We start from the raw sequence: 15,913 nt of genomic DNA, 5'->3' as shown, positions 1-15,913 counted from the left end.
TTTCGTTTCGTTTCGCTTTTAAAGGCTCCAACATGCTTGCATGTGTCGGCCTTAGTCATCTAATGGCGGCTCTCCACGCTGCACGATCCATTGCAGCCTCCCTGTTCAGTCCCTTAACCCTAAGGTCACACTTAATGACCTCGTCCCATGTCTTTCTCGGTCTACCCCTCATGACCCCAGCCCCAATATTAACACTTCTCACCTTCCTCACCCAATTATCATCCCCCATCCTCTCCACATGTCCAAACCACCTCAATCTACCTCTCCTCATCACAACACCAATACACTCCAGTTCCATCCTACCTCTCAACTCTTCCATTGAAAACCCAGCCCCTCCAGGCCTTGGACGCAGGGACGCACTGCACATCCACCTAATCATTGTCATTTCTGTACGTCTGAGCCGGTGAATATCTTCCTCCCTCACTGCCCAGGTCTCACTGCCATACAGCATTACACTCCTAACACATGCTGCATACAAAGACTCCTTAGCATGTAGGGAGAGCCCTCTCAATGTCAGGAGAGGCAAGAGCTCCCTGAACTTCTTCCAACCACTTCTCACCCTAGCCATAAAGCTAGCTCCAGTCCTACCTCCAGCACACAACATGTCTCCCAAATAACAAAACTCTTCCACACACTCAAGAGATTCACCTGCAAGTTCAATCCTTTCACGTCTGACAATCTCCTCCTGCTCACCCCAGCACACCGTACACATAAAATCAGCGTTATCTCGCAGTCTACCTCTGATACCACTACATCTCTTATGCACCCATTTATCACACACACTGCACAAGATGGAATTACTTCCCACGCCCTTGTGGCAAACTGCACATGGCCACTCTCCCTCATCCTTGACAGTACCACCACCAACCCTAGATATCATCACTTTTGTTTTATCTGCATTTACTCTTAAACCCTTTTGCCCCATACCATCTCTCCACTTCCTAAACCTTTCCTCTGCCTCTCTTTCATTCTCTGCAATCAACACCAAATCATCAGCATACAACTCCCACGGGAGTCCGTTTCTAAAGTCACGTGAAAGGGCTTCAAGTACCATGATAAACAACATGGGACTCAAGACTGACCCCTGATGCACACCAACATTCACGGAAAACTCATCACTCAAATCTCCATTCACTCTCACCTGGGTGTGAGCACCCATATACATGGCCATAACCACCCTAGCCAGCCACTCCTCCATGCAAGTGTGGATGGATAAGTTTGGAAGGAATGAGAGAGTGTTTTTGATCGGTGATATGAATGGTAAAGTAGGGAATGTGAAGGTGGATGGAATAGTTGGTGAGTGGGGTGTGCCTGCTGCGATAGATGAGAATGGCAGTGCGTTAGTGGACATTTGTGCTGGGAGGGGGTTGGTGATAGCCAATACCCTCTTCAGGCATAAAATGATCCACAGGTATACATGGCGAGTGATGAGAAGGGTGGGTGGTGAACTGAATGAAAGGAAGGCAATGATTGATTATGTGTTTGTGGATGAAAGGATGCGGAGATGTGTAATGGATGCAAGGGCTTATAGAGGTTAGTGGAGTGGACTTTCTGACCACTACTTGGTGGTGGCCAGAATTAGGATACAAGTAAGATGGAGGAATAGAAGAAGGGAAAGACGAGAGGAAGGAGTAGTTGCAAGGAGAGTGGAAAGGTTACAAGAGGATGAGAAAAAGGCAGAGTATAAGAGAGAAGTGGGGGAACGATTGGGCAAATATGAATTGGAGCAGATGGGGGACGTGGAAGGTGTGTGCAAGATATTTACAGAAGAAATATGTGCAGCATGTGATGTGGTGTGTGGGAGGAAGAGAAGACAGAGGGGGGTGCAAGGAACAGCATGGTGGACTGAAGAGGTGAGACAGGCTGTGGCACAAAAGAAGAAAGCATAAAATGAATGGATGAGAAGTAGGGGCGTGGAAGAGGTTGAGAGGCGGAAGAGAGAGTTGTATGTAGAAAGAAAGAGAGAGGTGAAAAGATTAGTAAGAGAGAGTAAGAAAAGAGTGGATGAGGAATTTGGAAGGAATTTGAGTATAAAGTCGAGGAACTGTAAGATGTTCTGGAAAGAGGTGAAGAGAGTAAGACAGGGTGGAAGTGAGGTTAGCAGGGGAGTGAAAGATAAAAATGGTAGATTACTTGTGGAGAAGGGAGAAAAAGTGAGCAGATGGAGAGAACACTTTAAGGAATTGTTGAACATACAGGATGGAAGTAATGCGAGTATAAGTGGCTGGGGAATGGCTGGGAGAAGGAGGGAGGTCAGAAGACAGGAAGAAATCAGTAGGATAGAAGTTGTGGAAGCAATGAAGAAAGTTAAATTGGGGAAATCCCCAGGAATTTATGGAGTGTGTGGTGAAATGCTGAAGCATGGGGGAGAGATAGTGGTAGAATGGATGTGGAAGATGTGCAGATTGGCCTGGGAGGAAGGTAGAGTCCCAGAGGATTGGAAGTCAGGTATAATTATTCCCTTGTACAAAGGAAAAGGGGAAAAATAAGTGTGTGGTAATCATAGGGGCATTTGTCTTCTTAGTATAATAGGAAAAGTGTATGGTAGGATACTTATTGACAGAGTTAGAGAAAGAACAGAGGAATTAGTTGGAGAAGAACAGGGAGGCTTTAGGAAGGGAAGAGGTTGTGTAGATCAGATATTCATTCTTAGATCTTTAGTGGAAAAGTTTCTAGAGAAGGGAAAGAAGTTATATGTGGCTTTCATGGATTTGGAGAAAGCATATGACAGGGTGGATGGACAAGGATTATGGAAAGTATTAAGAATACGAGATGGAGTAGATGGAAATTTGTTGAATGGTGTGAAGAGTATGTATGATGGTGCTAAGGCTGCAGTGCATGTGGATGGTGAACTAAGTGAATTTTTCTCTTTGGAGGTTGGGTTGAAACAGGGATGTGTCATGTCTCCATGGTTGTTCAATCTGTACATGGATGGGGTAATAAAAGAGGTACAAGGCAGGGTAGTGGATGTTGGAGTGGCCCTGGTGAGAGAGGATAGTGTTTGGAAACTCCCTGTACTGTTGTTTGCAGATGATACTGTGTTGTTGAGTGAAGACGAAGGGGAGCTGCAAGGCTTGGTGGATGAGTTTGGGAGAGTGTGCAAGAAACGGAATCTAAAGGTGAATGTAGGGAAGAGTAAAGTGATGGTCTTTGAGAGAGGTGAAGTCAGTGAATGTACAGCGAGGTTGGATGGTAAGGAACTGGAAAATGTGAGTACATTTAAGTACTTGGGTAGTGTGATGAGTAAGGATGGAGGTTTGGAGGGTGAAGTGCTTGAAAGGGTACAGCAGGGAAGAAAGGTTGCTGGTTCCTTGAAAGCAGTGATAAGAAACAGGGAAGTGAGCATAGAAGTGAAAAAGTTACTACATGACAGTATTGTGATACCAACTCTAACGTATGGAAGTGAAGCTTGGACATTGTTGGAAGGACACAAGTCAAGAGTGAGAGCAGTGGAAATGAGTTATTTAAGAGGAGCCTGTGGAGTCACATGGAGAGACAGGCTGACGAATGAGGATATAAAGGAGCGTTGTGGTGTGGATGTGGATGTGATAGGAAGTGTTATGAGGAACACACTGAGGTGGTTTGGCCATGTGGAGAGGATGGAGGGTGAAAGACTGACGAAGAGAGTGTATGTGAGTGAGGTGGAGGGGGGAAGAGGGAGGGGGAGGCCGAGGATGAGATGGAGGGATGGGGTGGAGAGGTATATGAGAGAGGGGGGTGTGAGTTGGGAGCAGGGCAGTGAAATGGCGGGGGACAGGACGACGTGGATGCGATTTGTTTGTGGCCACCCCAAACGGGATTGAGGCGTCTGGCAATAGATAGATAGAGAGACAAAAAGATGTTAACTTTTGTCCATGGTCCATGTCGTATACAATACAGTATTATATTCTTACTACTACCAAACGCTAATTCAGCTGGAAAGAAGAATGGTAGTTGTATCCTTCATCAACCTGTTCTCTTCAGTATCAGTGATCTTTAATAACAGGTAAGCTTTTGTTTCATGAAAGTGCCAGTTTTCAAAAGAATTTGCTGAAAATCTAAACAAATCATTAGTACTGTGTCAAAATAGTGGCACCTACCAAACCTTGTAATCCTCCAGTACAGCACCATCAACAGGATCATAAGCTTTTTGGAAAAGAAATGACATTAGTTCTTTCTTAGATGACTACTGTACACAGATATAGACTGCTTTACAGATGTGGCTGACATTAAATAATTTGGTAAGTTGGATGCCATATAAGAAAAGGAATGTAATGCTTAAAGCTGATGTATGCAAGCATGTTGGAGCTTTTATAAATGATATGATATAACAAATGATACTCCCTTTGCATTTGGCTCAATAGGGGGTCGACACTATTACACAAAGTAGGAGTGCTTTTGCCCATTAGCTCACCAGGAATTATCACAGTACAGATAGTATAACAGGCTGTCAGCCTATTTGTAATAAGTGGAATGGCCTTAAAAAAAAAAAAAATCTAAATGTAAACTAGAACTATATACAACAGGTCTGTTGTATTGTGTTTACTTCGTTAATGGAAAATTGGTGTTCATAACTCTCCATGTTCTTGTTGTCTCAAGGCAGTTTTTTCTGCTTTGGAGACAGTTTCAGAACTGTAAATTTTGATATAACTTTATGTTCCCCTTATTGCAAAAGGTCTCAAAATTGTATGAGTCAGGATAGGAGCTTAAAATACTCCATCAGATCACAACCTTGTGGAAGAGGTCACTAACATAACCATATCTTTAGTGGGATGATGCCAAGTAAGTGATGCAAACAATGCCAAGAAAATACTAAATGCCTCAAATTTTTGTGATAAGGACATGGACTAGGATGAAATAAACAAAGAATGTGACAAAGAAACTTGGGATGAGCTGCATATATCAAGAAACCCCAATGACTTCCATAAAAAGTTTGTCAAAATTTTGCATAAATATAAGACTTGTTCCCCTACAAGTAACCTACATAAAAAAAAAAAAAAAAATAAGACTCCAGGAACAGAAAAATTCTAACAAGAATAAGAACTAAGCTAGCCAAGAGATTACAAATAACATCTATCTATCTATCTATAGCCCGACGCCCTAATCCCGCAAAGGGTGGCCGCAGACAAAACGCCTCCAAGTCGCTCTGTCACCCACCATTTGACTAACCTCCCCCCAACTCATCCCCTCCTCCCTCAAATACCTCTCAACTCCAACCCTCCACCTCATCCTCGGTCTACCCCTCCCTCTCCCTCCCTCCATCTCACCTACATACACCTTCTTAGTCAGTCTTTCTTTCTCCATTCTCTTCATATGTCCAAACAACCTCAGTGTATTTCTAATCTTCTCAACCACATCCACATCCACCCCACAACGTTCCTTCACTTCTTCATTCGTCAACCTGTCCCTCCACGTCACTCCACATGCTCCTCTCAAGTAACTCATTTCCACTGCTCTCACTCTTGACTTGTTCCCTTCTTGCAAGGTCCACGCCTCGCTTCCATACGTCAGGGTAGGGATCACTATCATGCAGCGACTTCTTAACTTCCATACTCACCTCTCTATTTCTCATCACTGCTTTAAGTGAACCAACAACCTTCCTTCCCTGCTGTACCCTTTCACGCACTTCATCCCCCAAAGTTCCATCCTTACTCATCACACTACCCAAGTACTTGAATGCACTCACACTCTCCAAATCTTCACCATCCAACCTCACTGTAGCCTACATTCTGTGGCTTCATTCCTCTCAACACTATAACTTTACTTTTGTTTACATTAACTTTCAGATTCCTCCTCCTACACACTGTCCCAAATTCATTAACCAAACCTTTTAACTCCCATTCATCTTCACTCAACAATACTGTATCATCAGCAAACAGCAACACCGGAATCTTCCAAATCTCACCCTCATTCATTAGAGCCTCCCCCACATCCACTGCCCTACCCTGCACCTCCTTTACAACCCCATCCATATATATCAATCATTTCCTGTGGCACCCTCGGGGATGCATAGGGCCTCGATGAACTCACACCACCACATCCTATCTTGTGCTAACTCCTCAAGATCTCCCCAAGACTCATCTCCAGCTTCCCGTCTCATTGTCCTCACCCACGTCTCTTTTGGCCTTCCTCTACCTCTCCTACCAAGTGCCACCCACCCTGGTGTACCTCGTACTATTCCCTGTCTCCTATACACATGTCCTAGCCACTTCCATCGTGAGAATCTAACATATTCATCGATCGGCTGCACTCCCGTTATTTCTCTAATTCTACTATTTGGTATCCTTTCCCACCACTTAACTCCTAATACATTATTCTTCTAAGTGCTTTATTTTCAAACACCAAGAATTTATTTTCCATAGTCACTGTGCTGTACCAAGACTCGTGTCCATAAATTAAGATACTCCTAACCATTACCTTATAAAGTTTGATTTTTGTATGCACAGAGAAATTGCTATTATTCCAAATATTTTTAAGCATTCCCATTGCCTGATTAGCCTTCTTTAACCTTCCTCGAATTCAAAGTTCAAAGAACCATCCTTGGCTAAATAAGTACCTAAATATTTAAACCTATCAACTTGCTTTACAACCATACCTCCAATTACACATTCCTGCGCATTTTCCATATTCATATTGATTATTTCAGTTTTTCCACAATTAATAACCAAACCCACCTTGCGACCTTCACTCACCAAACAGTCCAACACTCTCTGCATCTCTTCTGGCCCATCACAAATCAAAACTATATCATCTGCATAATCTAAATCCAAAAGTTTCCTGTTCTCTCCCCAAAGTATACCTGCACCGGTTTCTGTTCCAACGCGTTTCATAATGTAATCAATGACCAATATAAATAGTAAAGGCGATAGAACACCACCTTGAATTACTCCGGACTTGACTTCAAACGAATCACTAAGACAACCATCAACCATCACTTTACAAAATGTGTCCTCATGCATGTTCATAATGACCCTCACAAACTCCTCTGGTATTCCATAATGTCTCATGATCTTCCCCATAGTCTCTCTCGAAACACTATCAAAAGCCTTTTCAAAATCAACAAAACAAAGACTTAACGGTACTCTCATTTCATTAACTTGCTGCATCAAATGCCTAACTATAAAGATCTGATCATTGCAACCACGTCCCTTTCTAAAACCAGCCTGTTCATCCCTCAGAATACCCTCAACCACCGGCTCCAACCTATTTAACAACACTCTACTGAAAACTTTCAAGGCTATCGGTGACAAAGAGATTCCCCTCCAATTACCACATTCACTCAGGTCTCCCTTCTTCGGAACTTTAACAATTACACCATTCTTCCAAACTGATGGTAGTAACCCCGTCACCCATATCTTATTGAATAGCTTGGTCAAGTTCATTATTAATCTATCCCCCTCCACTTTAAACATTTCCGGAAATAAACCATCCTCCCCTGGTGCCTTATTATTCTTTAACTGTTTTACTGCTTTCTCCACTTCTGCAAGCCTCAACTCTCCTGTTTCTATATTTAAATCTTCCTGAGCAGACGGTATATCCTCTTCTGGTGGTATTGGTCTATTAAGAACTGTCTCAAAATGCTCTTTCCATCTATTTTTAATATCTCCATCTTTGGTCAATAAAATTCCTTCCCTGTCTCTAACTGGTATTTCCTTGCGTTTACCTGCATTACCACTCAGTTCTCTAATCGATTCATATGCTATTCTTTGACTCTGTCCATCATTTTTGTTTATTAAGATTTCAGTCTCTGCAACCTTTTCATCCACACATCTTGTTTTATCTCTCCTAGCTAACCTTCTTACTTCTGAATTCAAACTCCAGTACGCAGCTCTTGCTAATTCAATCTCTCGTTCATCAACGCATTGCATCTCACTCCTCAATTTAGCCTCACCTCTCTTTTTTATCATATCCCACGTTTCCTCTGATATCCATTTCTTTCTCCTGAAACTATGTCTCCTTCCAATCGTACATTCAGCAGTCTCATGCAAAACTTTGTTCACATCCTCCCACATCTCATCTACACTTCTCTCCCCCTCTTCCAACGTTTCCAACACCAAAAACCTATTTCTGCATTCTAATCTGAATTCCTCCTTTTCTTCTCCTTCCCTTCTAAGCTTAACAATATCGTATCTACCAACACCAGATTTTTCCTTCTTCTGATTTTTTAGTTTAAACCTTATTTTTTGCAATGCTGAGTTGATGGTCACTACCAATATCCGCTCCCCGCTTAACATGAACATCTAGCAGGGAACTTCTATGCCTCCTACTGATAGCGATGTGATCAATCTGATTTTTATATTTTCCACACGGCGACACCCAAGTTGTCTTGTGTATATTGCAATGCTGAAAGAGTGTAGGCTACCCCCGATGACTAAGTCATTTGCTAGACAGAAGCTTCCAAACCTCACTCCGTTTTCACTCATCCTACTACCAACTCCCATCTTACCCATACATGTCTCAAATCCTTCATTTGAACAGCCCATTACTGCATTAAAGTCTCCAGCGCAGATCAAAACATCATGTCTAGGTACCCTTCCTACTCCTTCTTGCAACTTTTCATAAAATGTGTCTTTCCTTTCATCGAGTGCATCATTAGTAGGTGCATAACACACAAACAGACTGATGTTGCCATGAATTGATTTAAACCTTGCGTATAACAATCGCTCATCTATAGGATCCCACTCACATAAAGCCTTATTTGCCTTACAACCCAGCAACAATCCTACTCCCTGATAATGCATTCCGTCCTGTCGGCCAGATATCAATAAACGTATACCATCCTCCAAATCCAACTTATCGACTCCAGTTAATCTAGTTTCTATCAGAGCACAAATATCAAGTCCGTAATTTTGAAAAACCTTCACTAACTCATCGATTTTACCGTCATGATTTAGCGTTCTCACATTCCAGTTACCAATTTTAATTGTATTTTTTGCATTGACAAAGGAATTAGATCGTAATTGAGGCAACCGTGAGATTCTTAGCACCCCTGCCCATTTAAGGGCTGCACGGGACTGGGGGCCATTATTGTTCTTTCAGAGTCCATCAAGGTTTCTTTGGCTAACTTCCTGAACACCTCGCCATTGTGTTGCAGTCGCAGTAGGCAGCTAACTTGCCTGATTGCCCACACCCGAAAGACCCAGCTATGCTGTAGCCAGTCACGTGCCGGCATGCTTCCCAGCCATTTCACTCTCAAGGAGTTCCTCTGCCTGAGAAAGCAACCACCCCCTGCTCCCGAGGGCTTTTGATCTGTGTAGGTAGAGGGTGATCACTCCCTCACTAGCCATATATATATATATATATATATATATATATATATATATATATATATATATATATATATATATATATATATATATATATATTAAACAGCCAGGAGACATCACACAACCCTGTTTCAGTCCCACATTGAGATAAAAAAAATTCACTCAGCTCACCATCCACTCGCACCGTAGCCCTAGCTCCTTCGTACATACAGTACTCTTCACAGCATTCAACAATTTCCCATCCACTCCATATATTCTCAATACCTTCCACATACCTTGCCTATCTATTCTGTCATAGCCTTTCTCCAAGTCCATGAAGGCAGCATACACTTTCCTTCCCTTCTCTAGATACTTCTCCACTAAACATCTTAGAACAAATATCTGATCTACACACCCTTTTCCCTTCCTAAATCCCCCTTGTTCTTCTCCAACTAGCTCCTCTGTCATATGCCTAACCCTATCAATGAGTATTCTACCATATATTTTACCAGTCACACTAAGAAGGCAAATACCCCTATGGTTACCACATACTTCTCTCTCCCCTTTTCCTTTATATAAAGGAACAGTTATACCTGATTTCCAGTCCTCTGGAACCCTTCCCTCTTCCCAAGCCAATCTACACAACTTCCATATCCACTCCACAACAATCTCACCTCCATACCTCAGCATTTCACCACACACTCCAGCAATTCCTGGGGCATTCCCCAACTTGATCTTCTTCATTGCTTCCACTACTTCCGTCCTACTGATCTCTTCCTCCCTCCTCTCCTCTCTCCTTCTCCCAGCCATTCCCCAACCACTTATACTCGCACTGCTGTCACTCTCTACATTCAACAAATCCTCAAAGTGCTCCTTCCATCTTCTCAATTTCTCTCTCTTCTCCACCAACAATCTATTATTCCTATCTTTCACTCCCCTACTATTTCCCCTGTCACACTGCCTTACTTTCTTTACCTCCTTCCAAAATAATATCTTTCTCTTCCTCTATTTCGCACTCAGATTCCTCCTAAACTCTTCATCCACTTTCTTCTTACTCTCCTTCACCAGTCTCTTCACCTCCCTTCTACTCACATATACCTCTCTCTTCTCTCTCTCATCTTCTCCCCTACGTCTACTCGTTAACCATTCACTATATGCCTTCTTCTTTTGTTCCACAGCTCGTTTCACCTCATCATTCCACCATGCTGTCCCTTGCACACCCTTGCATCTCCTCACACCACAAACCGCCTCACACGCTGCGCCTATCTCTTCCGTAAATATCTTACATACGTCTTCCACCCCTTCCATCTGCTCTAGCTCATACCTTCCCAATCTTTCTTCCACTATACTCTTATACTCTGCCATTTTCTCACTATCTTGCAAATTCTCCACTCTTCTCACAGGAGCTGTTTTCTCCTGTCTTCCCCTTCGTCTCCTTAACCATTTTCTATGCAGCTTTATCTTGGTCATCACTAAGTGGTGGTCAGAGACTCCATTCCCCCATCCTCTCCACACTCTTGCATCCAACACTTGTCTTCTCATTCGCTCATCCACACACACATAGTTTATCATTGCCTTTCGTTCAACAAATTCACCATCCATCCTCCTCATTACTCTCCATGTATACCGGTGGATCATCTTATGTCGAAAGTAGGTCTTGGCTATTTTCAACCCCTTACAAGCACAGATGTCCACCAAAGCACTACCATTCCCATCTACTACAGCTGGCACACCCCACTGACCAACCACTCCATCCACTCGTACATTCCCAACTTTGCCATTCATGTCTCCAATCAAAAGCACTCTCTCGCTCCTCTCAAATTTGTCCATACATGCTTCTACTCTTGCCCAAACAGTAGTGAAACCAAGCAAAAAATGAATAACCAGATCTGTGAAACTGAAGTGAGATTAACAGTGTCCCATAAAATAAAAAAAAGAAAAAAAAAGCAGTTTTTGCATCCATCAAAACCAATCCAAAATTTGTCTACGCTTTTGATGGGAAGAACTCAAAACCAAAGTGAGAATAGACCTTGTACATATTGAAAACAGATAACTGACCAATAAACCAAGAGAAAAGGTAGAAATGAACAAGCAGTATAACAATCGGCCAGAACAGGTCAGTGGTAGCGCTCGTGCTGCTTAACTGTGCGGTTGGTGGTTCGAACCCACACCAGGATAGCGTTTTTTTCTGGTGAGAGATGTAGCAATCTCTCCAAGGATCTCTCCTTGCCCTGCAGAGCTATACCTGTATGGTCAATTAGTTCTAGCTCAGGGGATTCACCGAGTGTAACTCTGTGTACAATGGGCTACTAGAGGATGCTGTGCATTTCTTCATTATAAATTCATACATGGCGAACCATTTGAGTGACAAAGTTTGCTCAGTTACCCGGTACTTAAAGTTTCAGTGAACACGTCCAAATGATCACCAACATGGCTAGATGAATGAGCGAATGGATTCTTCAAACCTTCTGCTTCCGAGACCCCAACTACCCGCTGCCCGTGTATAGACAAACCTGGAATATGTATGGCAGCTATGAAGACCACACAAAAAGACATCCAGGAGATAGAACAGCCACAAAGAGTTCGCCAGAGAACTGTAGTGACAACAGAAGAAACTACTGGGACAAGCTGAGGGTACTCAAAGTGTAAACACTACAGAAAAGATGGCAGCAGTACTTCATTTGGTATACAGTACTTGGAAGGTGTTGGAAGGAATGATGTCAAAACCAGCACTCAGTGGAGAACATGGCATAAAGAGCCACAAGAACCCTTGGACTAGGAGGTTGTCCTAGAAGAGTTGATAATTAGTGTTGTAACCCCCAGAATAATGACATTACTGGCAGAGAACATCATGTAGGCCTATGTGTGTCCTAGGTTCTTCAGTCGCCCGCCAAGATATATTCAGGACCTGAAGGGCTGCAGCACTGTTACCTTTAACCCTTAGGCTGTGGTGTCCCCAAACATTTCCTTTGGCTGTGGTGCTGGAAAACTGTTTTAAAGAATTTTGTTTTGACCCACTTAGCTTGTACCAAACCAAACATTATAACACTTTAGTCTAAGTTTACACTCCACACAGATGATTCGCAACCCACTCATCAAGCATAAGCATGCAGTAGGCGTGAAAAATGACCGAATAGTTCACAATATTTCATGCGGCTTGTTATGCTCGGTGTTTTTAGTCCGACCTCTCGTCCTAAGAATACCAGCTACTGAGCGGGGTCCTCTTTCCGGACCGGAAGTAAAGCACTCACAAAGGAACAGGACATAAAAACCAGGCAATACACCTTAACACATCTATTACCTTAACTCTGACACCGTGACAATATACACAAAGAGATATTGGATATGTATAGAGACAGGAAACACAGAATTAGCCTTTAATACAAATGGGTAGGATTACACACACAATAGGTCACTCTTCACTTATACAGGAATATTTGATGCTAATATTACAGTACCCGAATAATATTCCTTGGCAGAGATGGCGTTTTATATACCACTAGGGGAGGATGTGACCAAGAGTGGGGGGAATGAATATTAACCTACCATAAGTGGGTAGGATGCGGGTCGCGACACTCGCGAGAGTTATTTAGTCACAGTAGCACTAGGTCACAAGTTTCTGATGAACCCCGCACGCCTCTGCTCTAACCCACGTTTTCTATACGTCCTCCTGTATATGGTCTTTTCTGTTCTGCCAGGTATCGCGTCACTGTGCACTGAGTGTGACTATAGTCATTTATGTATCATTCAGGCCTTTATTCTGTTATTTGTCACTGTATACTACCATGTTGATTGTTCACTGTATTAGCCTTATTAATGTCACTACGTACCCGTATTTACTTGGGTATCACCTGCTGCGCGCCCTGGGCGTGAGAGAGGGGCCCTACGGGGAGCCCTCCTGAAGGGAGCAGCGCACTGTCCGTAAGGGCGTCACTGCCCGGGTGGTAGTCGTCATTGGGGTGCAGGGAGGCCCCCTGATCTGGGGGCCTCGACCTGAGAGGCGGCCCTCACACTGGGGCCGCGCCGGTGGGGTGCAGGGAGGCCCTCCGGTCTGGGGCCTCTACCTGTGAGGTGGCCCTCGGGACTAGGGCCAAACATCTGCAGGAGGCGGGCCTGGCGCCTCTGGCTCCGAGAGAGAGAGCCCGAGTTGTCTGGGCCTGGGGGCTGCTGGCCAGACCTGGGAGTCCGGGGACTGTGGCCGCCTACAGGAAGAAGCTCCGTCAGGGGTGAACGGCGGCGTCACCTCCGTCAGGTGTCCGTCAGGGACAGGGACCTCTCAGGGGTAAGTGGTAGGGCTTGGACTGGGCCACGCCACCACTCCGACAGCACCTCCGGAGAACTGCTCCTGTGGGGAGACAAAGGGCGTTCCACGCAGCCGAGAGGAAAGGGGTCGGCCGTGCAAGGGACCTCCTGCTCCGGGAGAGCCTTCAGAGTCACGAATGAGGGGTGTATGGTGGCCACTCCCTCCCCGTCACGTACAGTAGCCGTGAACACAGTTCCGTGACTCCTAGGGCTCGCAGCTGAAGGGCATACGGTGGCCGCTCCTTCCCCGTCATGTACAGTGGCCATGAACATGGTGCTGCTCCCGAAGGAGGAAAAGGCAGGAGAGGGGTGCACAGGGGCAGCGCCCTCTCTGGTGCATGCTGAGGCTGTAGCTGAGGGTCTACTTACCCTTGCACGCACTAAGGCCGTAGCCATGTGCCTGCCCACCTGCTGGGAAGTAACTGAAGGGTGTACGATGGCCGCTCCTTCCCCGTCACGTACGGTGCCCGTGAACACGGTGTTACTCCCACAGGGGGAAAAGGCAGGAGAGGGGTGCACAGGGGCAGCGCCCTCTCTGGCACGTACTGAGGCCATAGCCGAGGGTCTATCTACCCTTGTACGCACTAAGGCTGTAGCCGTGGGCCTGCCTGCCCTTCGGGAAGTAACTGAGGCGTTACTCCCGTAGTAGGAGGTAATAGTGGATGAGGGGCGTACGGTGGCCACTCCCTCCCTGTCACGTACGGTGGCCGTGATCGCGGTTCCACTATTCCTCTCTCTGCCAGTCGGGGCGTGTTCAATAACTAACGCCCCGAGGCCGTCCCCAGAGGTGGCTGTGACTGAGGGGCGTACGGTGGCCACTCCCTCCCCCTTCACGTACGGTGGCCGTATGGCGGTGTCCTCTTGCTGATGCTTCTCCATAGGTTATATACTCATTGATGTCTATTCTATCTTTCCCTGAGATGTATTTATATAGCGTCATCATGTTTCCTCTTCCTTCTCTCTTGTAGCGTTGGTAGGTTCAGTTTTTTTGGTCTTTCCTCATAGCTTACATCCTTTAAGCTTGGTACCCATCTTGTAGCAGCCCATTGTACTTTTTTAATCCTATCTATGTGTTTTTTGAGATGAGGATTCCAGACCACTGATGTAAATTTGAGGGTTGGTCTGATGAATGAGGTAATTATCTTTCTCGGCATGCCTTCATTTATCTGCAAAAGCTGAAACAGAAATCCCTGGACCTCTTAAACTTCCTCTTCAAAAGCATAAGAGGTACATGGTCTTTCTGAAGTAGAAAGAAAGACTGAACTAGACCGCTCCTTCCCCGGTACGTACGGTGGCGGTGTTGCCTGGGACTGACTCTGGATCAGCCCCACCCCGAACCTAGTGAAGGCTGCCCCGCTCGCAGGGTCGTTGTCTCTTCCTGCTTACTTGGTGTTGGGACAGTTGCGGGGAAGAGGGACTCAGGACAGGAGTGTCCCGGAGACCCTCTTGTTCCGGGTCAATAACCCCGCCGTGGTGTCCTCCCGGGGCGGCGGTGTGGTAGTGGCTTGGTGGTGGGGTGGGTGTCCGGCGGCGGCGGGTATTTTACGGCTCCTCTGGAATGTACAATCTTCTGGAATGTACGATGTAGTGTACTGATCGGCATTTCCGGAATGCTATACTCAGCCGAGGAGTTACGAGGAGGCATGACACTTGGAGAAACTATGAGGAGTGATATCCAGTTCAATCACTGACCAGCTGCAGTACATGAGGATCAAGAGGTGTGGAGGAAGTGCATCTGCATATAGACTGTGGCTGTGGTAGGCTACTGTCAAAACTTCAAGGTAGCCCAGGTAGAGAAGACGGTTAAGTTGGAGGGAGACCAGCCACCTGGCTGAGGACAAGGTGACCTGGAGGCAATTTGTAGCTATCCCTTACGGGATTAAGATGTCTGGTAATAGATAGATAGACTTGCAGATGAACAGCTTTTAAATTTACAACTTAAAGATATCAAATGGAACAGCTATTTGTAAAACTGAGTTGTCTTTCATAATCATCATTCCCAGTAAATGCAGAATAGGAGAACATTGAGTACTGGTCACATATACAAGAGTTGATGGTGGGTCTTGCCACTCATCTTTGGCAAAATACTATATAGTTATACAGTCAATGGTCACAGATTTGGGGAAAAAAAAAAAAGTGCCACACCCTTCCTGCAAACAGAGATGTTGTAACATACATATGGTAGGCAGAGTATATACACTATAAAATAGAAAGGAGTCCATAAGAAATAATCACAAAGTCGCACTAGAGTATTATACGCATAGTCACACTTGCCATAGCTTTGGACGCTAACACACGGCAGTGTGACTGATTGAAATATTTATTGTAAAAGGTACAGGGTACATAATACAACAAAAGGTGGTGGTAGGACTTGCCACACACTTTCG

The sequence above is a fragment of the Coenobita brevimanus genome, chromosome 46 (assembly GCF_032717465.1).
Source record: "Coenobita brevimanus isolate Jiangsu-jjx chromosome 46, ASM3271746v2, whole genome shotgun sequence".
Classification (NCBI taxonomy): domain Eukaryota; kingdom Metazoa; phylum Arthropoda; class Malacostraca; order Decapoda; family Coenobitidae; genus Coenobita; species Coenobita brevimanus.
This window is presented reverse-complemented; position numbering follows the sequence as displayed.